The sequence below is a fragment of the Peromyscus californicus genome, unplaced genomic scaffold, assembly GCF_007827085.1.
Source record: "Peromyscus californicus insignis strain IS unplaced genomic scaffold, ASM782708v3 Scaffold_5__1_contigs__length_169319896, whole genome shotgun sequence".
In the NCBI taxonomy this organism is placed as follows: Eukaryota; Metazoa; Chordata; class Mammalia; order Rodentia; family Cricetidae; genus Peromyscus; species Peromyscus californicus.
In genome coordinates, this window is record NW_026294573.1 from 123,787,656 (window position 1) to 123,804,570 (window position 16,915).

The 16,915-nt window shown below is 44.1% G+C and overlaps 1 pseudogene; it reads left to right on the forward strand.

Annotated features, from left to right (window-relative positions):
• Positions 1 to 666: 666 nt before the first annotated feature.
• Positions 667 to 16,915, forward strand: part of LOC128097047 (wee1-like protein kinase 2) — a 76,479-nt pseudogene continuing 60,230 nt past the window's right edge.

Genomic DNA, 16,915 nt, shown 5'->3' on the forward strand with positions numbered 1-16,915 from the left:
TATGTCTGAATTTAAATTCGGTTTTATCATGGAATGTCTTATTTTCTCCATCTATGGTAACTGAAAATTTTGCTGGGCTGGCATCTTTGGTCTCTTAGAGTCTGTGGAACATCTGTCCAGTCCCTATTGGTGGAAGTATTAAGGCAACTCCACTTAGCTAAAAGGGAGGTTTATTTTGTGGGGTAACTTACAAGTAAAGGGATAGGTTACAGGGTCCAGGAGAGGTGAAGTGCAGTCCAGCTGTGTTCTCTGGAGAACTCTGCTCAGTCTACCTCCAGCATCCAGGATCCAGGAACACATCAAAAAAATTATCCACCATGACCAAGTAGGCTTCATCCCAGGGATGCAAGGATGGTTCAGATGTAATTCTAATAAATCTTGAAAGGGTTTTGCAGAGAAAGCATCTTGGTAATCAGGGGCCAAGGAATAACAAAAAATCACATCATGAAACAAACTTCACTCAAGAGAGTTATTAGAAGGGGGCAATGTAAAGTGGGTGCCTCTAAGCAGGGATGGAGACAGTGACTGGCCAGGCCGTGATGGCAGGCTTTGTAGGAGGTACAGGGCATGCACACAGGGAAAACAAGGTGATGATGCATACGTGTTGCATTGGCTGTTAGTGATGACAGGGACATTGGCACTGAGTCACTGAAGATGGGGTTGAGGATGGGAATGGGAGAACTCCGGGGAAACTGGCTCCAGAATACGGGACTTTTGGAGATTCTTAGTATGCCCAACAGCTCTGCCTTCTTGTATATTATAAAAGGTAAGGAAATAGGAAGGGTTGACTGGTCAGGTAGGGATGAGGGTGCTGTCTTAGTTAGGGTTTCTATTGCTGCAACAAAACACCATGTCCAAAAAGCAAGTTAAGGAGGAAAGGGTTTATTCAGCTTACACTTCAGCATTGCTGTTCAGCACCAAAGGAAGTCAGGACAGAAACTCAAGCAGGGCAGGAACCTGGAAGCAGGAGCTGAGGCAGAAGCCATGGAATGGGTACTGCTTACTGGATTGCTTCCCCTGGCTTGCTCAGCCTGCTTTCTTATAGAACCCAGGACCAGCATCCCAGAGATAGCACCACTCACCATGGTCTGCCCCCCTCCACTGATCACTAATTGAGAAAATACAGCTGGATCTTATGGAGGCATTTCCTCTACAGAGGTTCCCTCCTCTTTGATGATTTTAGCTTGTGTCAAGTTGACACACAAAACCAGTCAGTACAGGTGCCATGTTCTGTAGACTGCTTATTGTTGTCTGGGGTGTTGACATCTTTGGAACATTGTTGACCCTCACTGTCAGGGCATATTCTATAGTTGTGAGTCTCTGGCACTGTGGCTAGGGGTTTGGTAGTCCTGTAACAATAACTGATTATTTGATTAGAGACTTTTTGTCATTGAAAAAACATAGAGAAGAAATTGAAAAATCAGGGTGCAATTAGAAAAGCAGAAAAATGAGAAGGAAGGGGGTCAAGAAGGGTAGTATACAATTCCATACGGTGTTCTCAAAGGCCCAAGGGCTGGAGGCAAAGAGTTGTTCCTTATGGTTTTGAGGTCTGTTTAAAATTGTTAGATTTTGTTTTCTACTATACCCAATTGATTGACACAGAAGCAGCATTCCTCATAGAAGAAGAAGCAAAGGCCATCCTTTTCAACTGTAAGGGAGATCTAGTGCCCTTCAATTTTGGAGTATCACTGCTGCCAAGGAGTCTATTTGTCCTTGAAGGTAAGGATGGTTTTGGCCGTCTGCTGAAGGCCCTGGATAAACTGGGAAGAAAACCGGTATAGTAGTCAATGCCACTATCCCAGTGATGACACCTGTAGTTATTCCTGTGACTGCCAGAGGAGCAGGATTTGAACCACTCCTTTACTGTGTCTGGCAACAATTGAGTCTACAGCCAGAATCAGCAAGGGCTATTCTACATTTATAACCCCAACTTGGGGAAGACAAATACTAGCACACACACTACTAACAATTTGACCAGTAGGCAATGGTAGATTTGAGTACTGCAAAGAATCAAGGCATTGTGGACATTAGGGCATTGGGGCTAGAGGGAGGGGTAGATATTGAGGGTTAGGGTTTTATTGCAGTCTAAGAAGTTTAATGCCCCTATTAAACGTGTCCTGGATGCCTTAAAGCAGCTTGCCATGCCAAAGAGGGTGATATGAAAGAGAGTGGTCATAGAGCAAGCAAGCAAAAAGTCCATGAAACCTAGAAGGAAGGACAAATTCAGGGATGATAGGAATTATGACTGGCCCCTGACAGCCTGCTATGGAACAGTTTCCCAACCCTGTTTGGAAGGACTGTTTCCTAGAAGTGGGGTTTTCTTGAACCTTGAGTCTCCATATGTAAGAGTTGCCCTAGACAGAAGCAGACATGGGGGAAGGGAGAAAAGGTCTATGACTAATAGAGTAGAGTTGAGCATGGCTGCCAGGGTGGAATCTCATTCTTCTGAACTGGGGACAAGGTGGTTGATCTCGGTGTCTTCTGAAACTTAGGGGAGCAAGATCCTATTGGGATTGATTATGGAAGAATGGAAGTTACCTTGAGGAGGAGGAGGAGGAGGAGGAGGAGGAGGAGGAGGAGGAGGAGGAGGAGGAGGAAAGAGCTTGAAGTGAGATAGGTGGATCCAATGAGGGAGAACCTCAAGCTTAGTGGCTGTGAGAGCAACAAGAATTACCTTGAAGGGGTCCTTCCATTCAGGGGAACAGGGTGAGGGATGTTGGTCTTGATGGGAGAGAAGAACCAGGCCCCCAGTGTTGACTGGGGACAGACAGGAGTTGGCATCTGACTGGAGTAGGTGGTGGTTAGTAAATTCCATAGGAGGAAGCAGAGTTGACAGCATAAGGGGATGAGGAGGTGATCAGGGAAAGAGGCAAGGGTTTGGGTGAAAGACTGGGGGTTAGAACTGGTTGTCCATACATGAGCTCAAATGGCAAGATAGAAAGAGGTCACTTGGGGAGAGCCTGTAACCTGAAAAGGGCCAGCAGTAGGAGCTTTACCCAACAAGGTAAAGTTCCTGTGAAAGTTTCACAAGGAGTTTTTTAAGGAGAGCTTAGTTCATTCACTCTTTCCCAAGGACTGGGGATGCTATGGAATATGGAAATGCCAAGGAATGTTGAGGGCTTTGGAGAAGGTGTAGGTGGCCTGAGGTAAAGTAGCCTTGCGTGTGTGAAGAATGTGGCAGTAGTTCCTCTGAGGTTTCAATGCTAAAATGAGATGGGGAGTGGTCATATTGGGTGGAGGAAGAAGATTTGAGATGTTAAGGGGTGGGTATGATTGGAAAGTAAGTGTGGCCGCTTCTATTAGTGCCACCTGAAAAGAGAGAACCTAGGAGGGAGGGAGGGTTTGAAAGCCTTTATTCATTAGGAGGTTAGACAGGTTGTGGGAGGAGAAGATAGTGGTGACCCAAAAGTTAGTTTTTTTGGATTTGTGAACAAGCTTAGCAGTTGCTAAAGCAGGGTGCCCATCCCTAGGTGGTAAGGTCTAATTTTTTGACAGGTATGCCATGGGTACAAAGGAAGGTCCTAGTTGGTGGCCTAGGACTCCAAGATATATCCTCCTTTTTCTATTACATAGAGGGAAAAGAGACAGGTTTGGTCTTGGGGATGAAGTGCTGGGGCCTGGAGGAGGGCCTGTTGGAGCTTCTGAAAGGGCTTGGTAATGGGTGAGAGAAGGGGTTCATATGAGGGGTGGAGGGTAGGCAAGGAGGAAAAGGAAAAAGGGGGGGATCCAGGAGCATAAGAAGCCAACTATTCCTAGGAATGATCAAATCTCCTCTCAGGAGACTGAAAGGGACTCAGTTAAGTGTTTTCTGTCCAACATAATGACCTTGTGGGTCAGAGTGATGGTTAATCCCAAGTCGGTGACCTCAGGGGTGGACAGTTGGACCTTAGATGATGTGGTGGTTAGAAAGAAAATGACTCCCAAAGGGAGTGGCACTATTTGGAGGTATGGCCTTGTTGGAGGAAGTGTGGTCTTGTTGGAGCAAGTGTGTCACTGTGGGGGCGGGATTTGAGGTCTCTTTTCTTAAGCTTCACTCAGTGTAACAGTCAGTCGACCTCCTATTGCCTACAAGAAGTAAGACTCTCAGCTACGAGCACCATGTTGGCCTGCGTGCAGCCATGCTCCTGGCCATGATGATGATGGACTGAACCTCTGAAACGTTAAGTGAGCCATCCCAATTAAAAGATTTCCTTAGAAGTGTTGCCTTGGTCATGGTGTCTCTTCACAGCAAAAAAAAAAAAAAAAAAATCCTAAGGCAGATGGTGAGACTCTATAGCCCCAGCTAGATGAGAAGTTTAGAAGAGCAGAGATGTCAGTTTAGCTAGTATGCACAGACTGAAGAGGGGAAGATCATCCGTATATTGCATAAGTTTAGATTTGGGGAGAGAAAAGAGTAGGCCAGAGGCCAGGCCTGGCCAAATAGCTGTGGACTATCCCAGAACCCCTGAGGTAGGAAGGCCAGGTGAGATAGGTGGAGAGGTGGGTGTCAGGGTCAGTCCAGATGAAGGCAAAGATATTTTGTGACTGAGTGTCGAGGTGGATAGAGAAGGCATCCCTGAGGTCTGAGACTGAGAAATGAGAGGTCCCTGAGAGGATAGTGGAAAAGAGTGGATAAGGGTTAGGTATGGAAGGGTAGAGACAAGTGTATCCATTTCTTCTACCATGTCTTCAGTGCCTGAGATTCTCTCTTCTCTCCCTTGTATTCTGTTGGTGAGGCTTACCTCTGAGGTTCCTCTTTGAGTTCCTGAATTTGTCATTTCCAGATTTCCCTCAGGTTGGGTTTTCTGTATGGATTCTATTTCCACTTTCAGGTCTGGAATGGTTTTATTCATTCCCTCCCACTGTTCCTTTGTTTACCTGGACTTCTTTAAGGGATTTATTCATTTCTTCTTTAAGACTCTCTATCATACTGCACCCCTCCCCTGGACTCTATACAGCCCTGGAAGCCTTACAAGAGGCCAGGTTGTTCCTGGGAACATCAGATAAGACACCACCCACTGCCCACAAAGCACCTTTAAGCCTGCCCAACTACCTCAGACTGCATCATATACTGGTCCACAACTTCAGAAGAAGACTTCTGACTTATGGAAAGCCAGGCCAGATCTAGGGACTCCAGGTAAGGCACTGCCCACTACCTGCTAACACTCCTTAAAACCTGCCCAGCAACCCCAGACTGTACCCCTTCCCCTGGGCTCCACACTAGGGTCCACAGCCCCTGCAGCTTTGCTGAAGGTCAGAATGATCCTAGGAACCCCAGGAAAGACACTGCCCACCACCAACTAAACCCCTTTAAGCCTTCCCAACAACCCCAGACTGCATCCCCACCCTTAGGCTCCATATCGCAGCCTACTACTTTGGAAGAAGTCTTCAGCTTTACCAGAGGCCAGTCAGGATCTAGGAACCCCAGACTGCACCCCGCCCCCTTGTGTTCCATATCCAGACTGACTACTTCAGAAGCAAATTTCAGCTTTACTGGAGGACAGGCTGAATCTAGGGACCCCAGAGGCCAGATCAGATCTTTGGACCTCAGGCTGCACCCTCTCCCCTGGACTCCGTATCCTGATCCACAACTTCAGAAGAAGACTTCAGCTTTACCAGAGGCTATGCTGCATCTAGGGCCCTGTGTACTGGCTTGAAATGCCTATTTTCTATGAGCTTTGTCATGATGTATCTGATATAGTTTTCTTTGAATGTGTGATAATGCATCCACAACTAAAATCCCATGAACACATGAAAATTCTGAGCCATCCCATTTTCACATTTTTTGACCCATTTGTCTCTTTCTTTCTAAAATCTTCATGTGTATATATTTAGGCCTCTTTACCATTTCTTAGTTTTTTTATTGATGATAAAACCTAGCAGGGTCTCAAATATGCAAGACAAGTGCCCTCTCACAGCCCATATGTATGCATCTTTCATCTTTCTCACCTTTTTGCATCTCAGTGAGTCAATCTAGACATTTTCTACTGTCTATCTTCCAGTAATTCATTCAAGGAGCTATGACCTGCCATAAACTATAAATGACTGAACTCAGAGTAGTTTTAGCTGTTGGATTTCTTTTATTTACTACTTTGTGTGTGTGTGTGTGTGTGTGTGTGTGTGTGTGTGTGTGTGTGTGTGTGTGTTGTATGTCTGTGGGAAGGTACATACAGCTATCTGTATACATGGATAGGGAGGCCCTTGTAGTGTGTTTGGTGCCTTCATCTACCATGCATCACTTCATTCTTTTGAGACAGACCTGTAGCAGGAATCTTAAAAGTTCTTATTAATAAAATCAAACCTGAGCCAGTTATTGGGGTCAACGGTGGAAGATCAGAGAGACAGAACAGGCCACAGCCACCTCACTCACCAGTTCCTCAGCTGATCCTGTTTCCTCAGACTGGAAGCCTCTCAGTCCTCATCCGGAATGGATCTCAGCTGAACTACTGCTCCAAAGCCTGAAACCTTAACCAGCCAAAAGCTTCTAGTTTCTGGTCTCCACGCCTTATATATCTTTCTGTTTTTCGCCATCACTCCCTGGTATTAAAGGCTCACTTCTTGGGATTAAAGGCGTGTGTCACCATGCCTGGCTGTTTCCAATGTGGCCTTGAACTCACAGAGATCCAGAGGGATTTCTACCTCTGGAATGCTAGGATTAAAGGTGTGTGTGCCACCATTTTCTAGCCTCTGTATCTAGTGGCTGTCCTGTTCTCTGACCCCAGATAAGTTTATTAGGGTGCACAATATTTTGGGGAACACAATACCACCACACAGACCAGTCAGCAAGCTTCTGTGATCCAAGTGTCTCTGCTCCCTTAGTGCTTGGATTACAGGCACGCAAAACCATTCCTGGGTCTTGCATGGATGATGGGGATTTGAACACAGCAAATATTCCTACCATCAGCCTAATGTAATAGTTTCTATCTAATTTATTCTTACCAATTCCTGGCCTTCCATAAAATCTCTCACCATTTCTTGTACTTTGTTGAGTGCATTAACCGTAAGTATATTTAAGTAGGTAGGCCTCTGTCTGAGAACCCTGATAACATCACTTGTGGGTCTGCTTGGTTGTTTTGTCATTTTGTACTTTTTGTTTTATTATTTTTGAGGGAGCAGCTGTTATTTGTTGTTTCTTACTTTTGTGTTTGTTTTAGCCACTGGTTACTATTACCTATTTTGTCTAGTGTGGAGTGTGTGTGTGCATGTGTGCGTGTGTGTGTGTGTGTGTGTGTGTGTGTGTGTGTGTGTGTGTGTGTGTTTGAAACATCATCTCTGTGTGTAACCTAGACCAGCAGATAATTCTTCAGTGACAGGTTGCCAAGAGAGAGCTGACCGTGAGATGAGAAGATGGAGAAGGTAGGAAAGCTGGGATCAGGAGACCTTGGACAAACTATGCCATGTACCAAGCAAGTTTATTAAGATGTACAGCATCTTATATACAGTTTTCAGGGGGAAAGATGGAATTAAGTCAGCAGACAACTACCATCACAGAGTGGAATGAAGTCAGCAGGAAGCTAATCAAGCAATGTTACACCAAAGGAACACAGGCTATCTCAAAAGGAACACAGGCTATCTCCAAAGGAACACAGGCTATCTCAAAAAGAACACAGGCTATCTCAAAAGGAACACAGGCCATCTCAAATGTGCCATGGACAGAAGCCTTGGAACTGATAACCATACCCCCTTATGAAAGAAGAGTTGGGTTCTCTGGATAAAGTTACAGATTCCCAGGCTATTGCTGGCTTTACTAAGCATGTCCCTGGATTTAGACAAGGAACTACATTCCTTCTCCCTGCATCAGGGCCTCAGGATGAGCCTAGCCCTCAACTTGTGTGTAACTGCACAGCTGGAAGTTAATCTGATCCAGGCAAGGTCAGTCCACTTACAGTTTCCCCTTCCAGTGCTTGCCCTTCAGGAATCTCAATCAAATACTTATCTCTTTAATAGAACTGAATACTTAGCTGTTTAGTAGAGCCCCTTCTCCTGAACTCTAAACAAGTTTCCCAGCTCTATGGAGATGTGCTGTGGGATAGCGCTTTTGTACACTGGTTTAATAAAATGCTGATTGGCCAGTAGCCAGGCAGGAAGTATAGGTGGGATAAGCAGACAAGGAGAATTCTGGGGAGAGGAAGGCTGAGAGAGGAGACGCCAGCCCGCCATTCAGGGAGCAGCATGTAATGTGGCAACATATAGATTAACAGAAATGAGCTGAATTTAAGTGTAAGAGCTAGTCAGTGGTAGGCCTGAGCTAATGGCCAAGCAGGTTTAATTAATATAAGCCTTTGTGTGTTTACTTGGGTCTGAACAGCTGTGGACTGGACAGGACACAAGAAAACTTCAGCTACGGAGATGCCCTTTCTGCTTATAGCTTTTCAGTTTCTTTCAGCTACCGTCTGCTAAGTTTATCAGCATCTCATCCCACATGTGTACTTCTCAGAATGTGACAGTGCCTGAGGGCGAAATGCAGGCTCAACCCTGGGTTCAGGGTTCTATACTGCCCTTTCCTCTGGCCCTCGCCTCTCTTCCAACTTTAGTTCCTTAGTGATCCCTAATCTCTGAAATTGGATTCTTCGCTCCATGCTTGGGTTCAGAGTCTACACCCTGCTCCACAGTTGGTAAATGCCCCCCAAAAAAGTGAGTGTGGGACTGGCTCTCTTTAATGGGTTTTCCTTCTCAGGGATCTTCACTTTTCCAGTCCTGGATACTTTGATGTCCCAGTTGTCTGCGAATATCTGCCTCAGCTCTATCCTTAGCAAGAGGGTTAGTCTGCTACTAGACAGTTAATCTTAATCAAAAGCAGGAGTAGTAATTACTTTTTAATAGGCTATAAGCAACACCAAGTTAAGAACTAATTGGATTCATTAAATTAATTGGTTAATTAAACTAACAACTACCTTGAATTTTCAGCGTGCCATTCTCCCAAAGACTCCAAACCACTTTCCCCCACTGACAAAAGATCATCACTGGTTCTCTCAGCTCTAAGTCATACAATTTAAATCAGTATAAGGAATAAAGTGAGTTCATGGGTGCATAATTATCCAGAGAAATGGAATAAAAACAGATGTTAACATGCTGGTCACCAAAATCAACAATTGTTTGGCATCTCAAGAAATATACTTGTAATACCTACACCAGGGTCCATATTGATCTCCATCCACTCTAGTGTCTTATAGAGATAAAGAAAATAGGCAGTCTGTGCAAAACATTGCTCAGGAGACTTCATCAAGCACAGGAAATGGACTAAGATCAAGATCACTCAAGGATTTTTAAAACATAATTATAGTGAAATAATTTTGACCAGACTTATAAGACAGCAAGTACTTTAGCATAAGTCAGAACAGGGTCTGTCAAGTACATGAAACAGTAGTATTGTAAACAATGGTCTCCTGGTCCTTTCTGGTTTACTGGTAGCAGTAGCCTTTGAACCAATAGTCTAGGGAGATCTCCCCAAGCTTTCTCCCCAGAACTGTTATTAAACCTGTATTTCTTAACGATTCATTCCAGAGGGGTGTATTCAGCTTATGATATGAATCTGAGATGGGTTGTTTTTTAACTGAATAGGGAGAAGAGTTACTAAATAAACAAGTAAGAGTCTCTGGATCCTAACTCTAAACCATAGCAGAGAGTTACAAACGAAGCACAGAGCACCCAATAGATACCCAATCAATATTTCATACTATTGATGTCTTGTATCCTAGAGTGAGTTTTTAGTGGGACTGTGATAGTAATTGGGTACCTCATCTTAATACGTTGACAGGAAGGAATTTGGAATAATCTATCAATGTGTTCCCTGGGATCCCAAATAACAAGCCCCACAGACTGAAAACAAGTTAACCTTCCCAGCCCTTTCCAGCCCCGTGACTTGAGCATGAATAACAATTTGGGGGCTAGCATTTTTGTGGACAATTTCCGTCCTAAGTTGGGGATGTGTCTTAATGATACTGATTGGACTTCCTACTTTAAAACTAAGAAGAAATACAGTTGTTCTCACTTTACAAATCAGCAAGCACCCACAAATCAAGTATTTCAGCCAAGGTCCCACGGCATGCCCACCTCGGCTAGGAAAGTGTCTAGGTGTCCTCACTACCAGTTCAATGACAGTTGGTCCGTGTTTGCTTGCTGCTACTCAGCTGCTTCTAATAGAGTGATCCTACGTAGTCTAACCTTCCTAACATCTGCACATTGATTACATCGAATTAGTCCTTGTATTGCACTGCTCTTTTGTTGCGTCCCACTTAGAAAAAAAAAAATACAGCAAAATAATATGAGTAGAGGGCTTATCTCATCCTTGCATTTTCACACCCCGAATACTTCTCACATTGTTGAACATTTACATTGATCGCCTACCTGCATGAAGAAGGCTCACGAAAGGGTGGCTAACAGCGTTTGGCACACAATAAATGGAAATGCAGACTCTAAACAGCTGCATACTCTAAGAAGGTAAAAAAGGATCCAAGAGAAGTGTTAGGAATTATCAGTTGAGTTTGTGCAACGAATAAGCCAAGTACTTGTTATTTCTTCACTCCCGTATTTTAATTTCCTATGTTCGTTGGTTGGAGAGAATTCATGGGAAATGTTAAAAAAAAAAAAAAAAATCCTACTCTTTTCATCTGCCTCTAAATTCAGCTCTGTATTTGGTTTATAGTATGCAATATGCTGAACTTCCTTCAAAACCTTGAAACTGTCTCACCAGCCTCAGGGTAGAAGGGAACTGTGTCAGTAACAACCAAACTGCCAGAAGGAGCAGCGCAACTGTTCCCCGACAGCCAGTCAACATTGGCACGCGTCTAGCTGGCTGAAAGAGCGAGTGTGCCCGCTGCAACAGATGTGGGGGAAGGATAAGGTGGGCACGTGGGCCGTGTTGGAATGTTGCTTAATTTTATTTTGTTTTGCTCATGTGAGCAGACGGCTACCTCTTCCCATTTCCACAGCCCTTTCTACGCTTGGTGGAACACAGAGCACCGACGGACCGGTCGCCTTGCAAGGGAAGCCAAGAGTGTAGCAGGAAAACATGCCTTGGCCCTTGAGGCTGCACTAGGGGCTGGACTGCCCACCTGCGGAGCCCCTGACTTCTCCCAAGCACCCTACAGAGAGGCCACCTTCTAGGTCCCTCCAGCTCGCTCGCTCCTCGCTCATTTGCTGTTGGCGGTGCCCATTTCCCTCCAAGAGGACTTGACTCTGTATCCCACTGTTCACCTCCCTCTACTATTTTTCAGGTTCCGTTCGGAATCAGAAAACCCAAGAAATATATTCACAGATGTTCCCTTGTTTATTTGTTGACTCTGTGTAATTTGTTTGCCCTAATTTGTTTTTGTCTACCTTGGGACTTCCCTTTTTAATTTCCCTTTCTCTGTTTACCCCTCTTTGTGGAGCAGCGGTCTGTTAAGCTGTGAGAGGCACACGCCAAATTAAAAGAAAAAAAAAAAGAAAAAGAAAGAGAGAAAAAGGAAAAAAACAGCCCTGCAGATTGTTTTAAGCATGGGCTGCCCCTTTGGGCCTGAAGGCCTTGCTTGAAGCCTGCACCTGCTCCTCCTCCTGAGACACGGGGCTCCTGATCTCTATCCCCTGCCTTTGAGCTGCCTGATTCCTATTATCCAAAGTCAAACAGCGTTCTCTACATTCACGCCTCCAGCACTTGGCATGAAATTAATAAGCCTGGCTGATATATTTCCCTGGAAGCCTGCCACTCTTTAACAGTGGTATTAGATTAAAAATTTTGGCATGGTTAATGAACAGGGGAAAGCTGAAGCCAAAAGTTTCGTGCAGCAGTGCAAAGATTGGGTATTCTGAAGAGAATACCAACTTCCCTTCTATTTTCTGAATGCCATCCTAATTACAGGGTCAGATAACAAACAGAACTAGGCAGTCAGCTCTAGAAGAAAGGGCATATCCTCAGGCTTGACTCGTATTTAGATTTTATCGTCTGTCTTTTCAATCACATGGCCTTCTGTTAGACTGGGTTATCTAAAACTGTAATAATAGCTATTTGTGCTCCAAACAGGCCTCTCTCATCCCAGGTCACTATTTTTCCATTAAAGGAGGACTGTGGGTGAGTTTCAGGCCAGAACCTGATCTTTCTGAACCGAAAGTCAAACCAGTGAGAGACTCTTTTGAATATGGTGAACCCTGCTCTCAGAGCTCCAACGCTGTGTCTACCGTTAAACTCTCGGAATCGTGAAAGCATTACCTCCCCAACATGAGAAATGTCTGTTAAATAAGTCTACCTGTATGCCCCTCCCCAAACAGAGCCCTAAGCTGTAGAGAATTCAGCCTGTCTAGAGAATGTGAAACCCAGTGGGTCCTCATGCTCCACCCCCACTGGGCAGCTTTGGTTTTGACAAGGGTGTGGCCAAGTCCCTCTCACCAGCAGAGCCTCCTCCTATCAGTAAGCTTCGCTTTCATTTCCCTAATCAGTGGAAGAGTCATAAGAAAGAACATCTACTAATATCATGAACGTCACTCAGAAGTCCCTTCCAGCTCAAGAAAAGTCACCCAGATACAGAGGCAGAAGAATTGGGTCACCTCCATTTGGACTGGCTAATGTGACAGTTTTCTGGCACAGATACCCAACCTACTCAGTGTCTTGAAGGAAAGATGTAAATGGTAGATGCCCATTCCAGGGCTAAAAGAAGAAGTATGACTAACAATCTCCTCTTAGGTTATTGAGGGGCAAGAGGCTTTTAAAGCATATGAGGGTTTCATCAGGAGACAGGAGTTGGCCCCTTGTAGAGTCAAATCAATTTCATAGAAACCCATTACAACAGATGTCTACTGTACTCACGATGCTTCAAATCTTTTTCTCAATATAAAGAAACTAAAGAGATTAAAGATCTCAGACCACACATAAGGTGGCAGAAAGTTGTCCCAACATGTTCCCTGCCTGCAAGACAAATATGTTAAATATATTCGCAAATGTCAACTTCTTCCCTTTTAATGCCTTAAATCAAGTCAGTGAGCCTGTTTTGGAAACAGAAGTACAATGACTCACAGATGCATCCTTGGCTCATTACTCAAGCTTAGATAACAAAGCAACTCAATTTAACTACTCTGAAGTTCCTTCCTGTGGTCCACATCCTTTAGGACATGGGTTACACTCTGACCATCTGCATTCACAGCCCTGACAGTTTACTCTATGCTGCTATTGTATACTTGTATTATTATCCTGTTACCTAAAAGAGAAAGCCATTTCTTTGAAAAAAAAAAAAAAAAAGCAAATTAAGGGTAACCACTTGTTTGCTCCTCTGGCTACACTGAAGAGATCACTCAAGCCAAACTTGCACTGATCACAAAATCCTTTTAAGAGAAGATATAGCTTTGCAGTGGATGATCTGTGCTGTTCTGAAGCATGATTCTAGTGTTCCAGAGTGCATATTTCTTTTCTCCAATGTCATTGGGGGAAACAAGTACTAGAGGTCAAAAGGTGGCTTCACATCTCCCGAATAGGATTCTCTCCTCCCTTCAAAATGAGACCGATGGATCTTATTCTAGCCCTCATCTTTCCTTAAGGCTGTTAAGTCCCAAGCTATTTCCAAAGCCTCCAGGGACTCTCACTTCTCCACTACTCCATAGTAACTTCGACTTCTTCATCTAACCTAGTCCATGTTTCAACCGAAATACTTATCCACTACAGAACAGGTTCGTGTCCTCCCAACACTTAGTTCTTTATGCTCATGGAACATCATAAAAATCATAGAATCATTTCCATAAATTTTGTCAATTCTGTGTTTCTGTGTCTAGTCCATTGCCTAGCATGTATGGGTGCTTACCACAGACTTAATAAACAGTAAGTGAATGAACTAAGACCTTTTAATCCCTCCGTTTGGCTCCAATAGTTAATAATCACCTGGCTAGTGTCCCTTTGCTCTACCAGGACGGATGTACTAAGTAGGGAAGTAGTGGTGGTCCCTCTAGGGTTTAAGTCCTTTAAAGATTTTTAAGACTTTAGATTGCCAAAGGCTTATGGCCTAGCCAACTTAGAGACTTATAGCTCCAAGCCCTAATAGTTAGAGGCTTATGGTCCCAAGCTTTAGAAAGACTTTAGGTTCTCAAGTTAGAGGCTTATTGCCCTGGGCCTTGATTGCCAGTGGTCCAGCACTCAGCAGCTCATATGTTCCTCAGATCTTAGCAGCTAGTGCCAGCAGTATCCAATGTCAGCTAATGTTATAGCTCTTGCATCTTGTACATCAGGACCCTGTACCACCAAAATAACTAGTGTCACAGCTTTGTAGCTTTGAATAATGGGACCTTAAGATTTGCAGCAATTTGGAACTTTTCTAGAAACGAAGTTTTGCTTCCTCTCATCTTTAGCTCTTTATGTCCTTCTGCCCACAGCATTGACTCTATGCCTTCCTTCGTGACTTCTGAACTTGTACGGTCTTTCTTCGTCTTCTGCAGTCTCTGCCCACTGTTGCTGTCGAGAACGCTTTGGCAACCCTCTCACCCCTACTATTGTTGTCACGGCTAGAACCAGTGCTGCCACTGTTGCTGCCACCGCTGTCACTGCTGACACCTTCTCTTCAAGTTCAGATCAGTAAACTCCATCTGTGACAGGGACCATTTGGAAAAAGACTTTCACTGGACCTTAGGTTGCAACACCAGGGGCGGCACACAGAAGGAAGCCTCCCAGATGACTTTCAGTAGTCTGGCTATATAGCCAGAAGAAGATGTGACATTTATGTGGCATGCAAATTCAGGATTGTAATTTGCACCAATCACAGCACAGCTTCTAGTTTACTAGGATGAATCATAACCCTCACATAAGAAGCAGGCACAGCCTTAGGGAAGAATCCGTCATAAGCTATGAATAGGTACAGCCCTGGTGTAGCAGGAATCTTAAAAGTTTTTATTAATAAAAACAAACCTGAGCCAGTTATCGGGGTGAAGGCTGGAAGATCAGAGAAGCAGAACCAGCCACAGCCACCTCACCTTGCCAGTTCCTCAGCTGATCCTGTTTCCTCAGACTGGAAGCCTCTCAGTCCTCATCCAGAATGAATCTCAGCTGAACTGCTGCTCTAAAGCCTGAAAGCTTAACCAGTCAAATGCTTCTAGTTTCTGGTCTCCACGCCTTATATATCTTTCTGCCTTCTGCCATCACTCCCTGGTATTAAAGGCTCACTTCTTGGGATTAAAGGCGTGTGTCACCATGCCTGGCTGTTTCCAGTGTGGCCTTGAACTCACAGAGATCCAGAGGGATTTCTACCTCTGGAATGCTAGGATTAAAGGCATGTGCTACCACTGCCTACCCTCTATGTTTAATATTGTGGCTGTCCTGTTCTCTGACCCCAGATAAGTTTATTAGGGTGCACAATATTTTGGGGAACACAATACCACCACACCCTGGACCTGTCAATCACAAGCTTTGCTAAGGTCCTGGTGGAGTGCTCCTCCCTTTTTGACCTAATTAAAGATGGCAATCAAAAGGCCCAGAGCAGCCACCGACAAGTCCTCAAGAAAATCTGAGGTGAGGTATGTGAAGGTTACCAAGGCTTGTCAATGTCTAAAGTCAGGTTGGAGCAGTTGTTGACCAGGCTAGGCAATACGTAGCTTGCATTTGTAATGGTGCTCCTTCAAGAGGTTATGATGCAGGTGGCCATAACACTCAGTCCAGTCACCGTAAAGGCACCTGCTTGGTTGGCAGCTCCCTGGTGAAGGTGGCCCAGCACAGGAGAGTGTCTAACAGCTATTGATTAGAGAGTTAAAATATTTACCTCCCCAAAGCTTAGCTTATGAGTGAAAAGTCAAGATTAGAGGGTGCTTATAATAAGGGCCCACATTAGCATTGACCTTCTTAATAGTATTTAACAGTTGTTGACTCCTAGCCAAACACCTTGGAGAGATTCTCACCATTTTACTTCTGGTTGATGTGTAAATGCATGCTTTTATGACTTCTCCAACTTCCCTCCAACATGTATTCAACATCAATCCTATACCAAGGGACCACTCACTCCCTCTTCTGAACTCCTATCGTGCCCCACTAATAAACTTCTTAGGAAACCTAGCACAATATCTCTTGTACTAAAGCCAGTTTTATTTTCTACCTCAACTAGAGGCTAAGTAACTCAAGGGCAGATCTTATGTCCTGGCTCTCAGGTTTATATTTCCTAAGCAGAGGAAATACACCCTCATATCAGTTTTACAGCCAAAATCTTGTTAGTACACATTGAAGAAATGAATGAATGTACAATTGCTTATGGTCAGCCCAATACTTTAGAGGAAAGGGGATTTAATAATTCTTCATGTTTTGAATAATACAAACTTCCTGGAGCAACTGTCTAGGATTGAAAGTGGAACATAGAAGTTAATGATCAGAAGAAGGATAGCAAATGTACTTATGAATGGAGAAAGGCTTTGGGACTCCAGTATCAGCCCTACATTTTCCCATTCCCTTACCAACCCAGCTGATATGTCTTAATGTTCCACAGCAGCTTCCCAGGCATCCCATCTTTTATAATTAGAATCTACAAAATGGCCAGTATATTGCATCAGAGATTAACCTGGACCTGGAACTTGGGAAGATGGGGTTCAGTCAAAGTCTCTACAAGTTCAATGTTTTCCCCAAGCTCAGGAGCAGACAATGTGGGTACTGTATTAACTTCCTATTAATTCTGTGACAAATTGTCATAAATACAACTGCTTAAGATTACACAAACTGATTATCTAACATTCTGGATTTTAGATATTTAAATGGGTTTCACTGTTCTATTATTATATAGAGACACTATGACCGAGGCAACTCTTATGGAAAAGGTGCAAAGCTACACAGAGAAACCCTGTCTCGAAAAACCAAAAAAAAAAAAAAAAAAAAAAAAAAAAACATTTAATTGGGGGCTTTTTTACAGTTTCAGAGGTTAGTCCATTATCATAATGTTGGGAGCATGGTGGCATGCAGGCACTGGAACAGTGGCTGAGAGCTTTACACCCTGATCTGTAGGCAGGA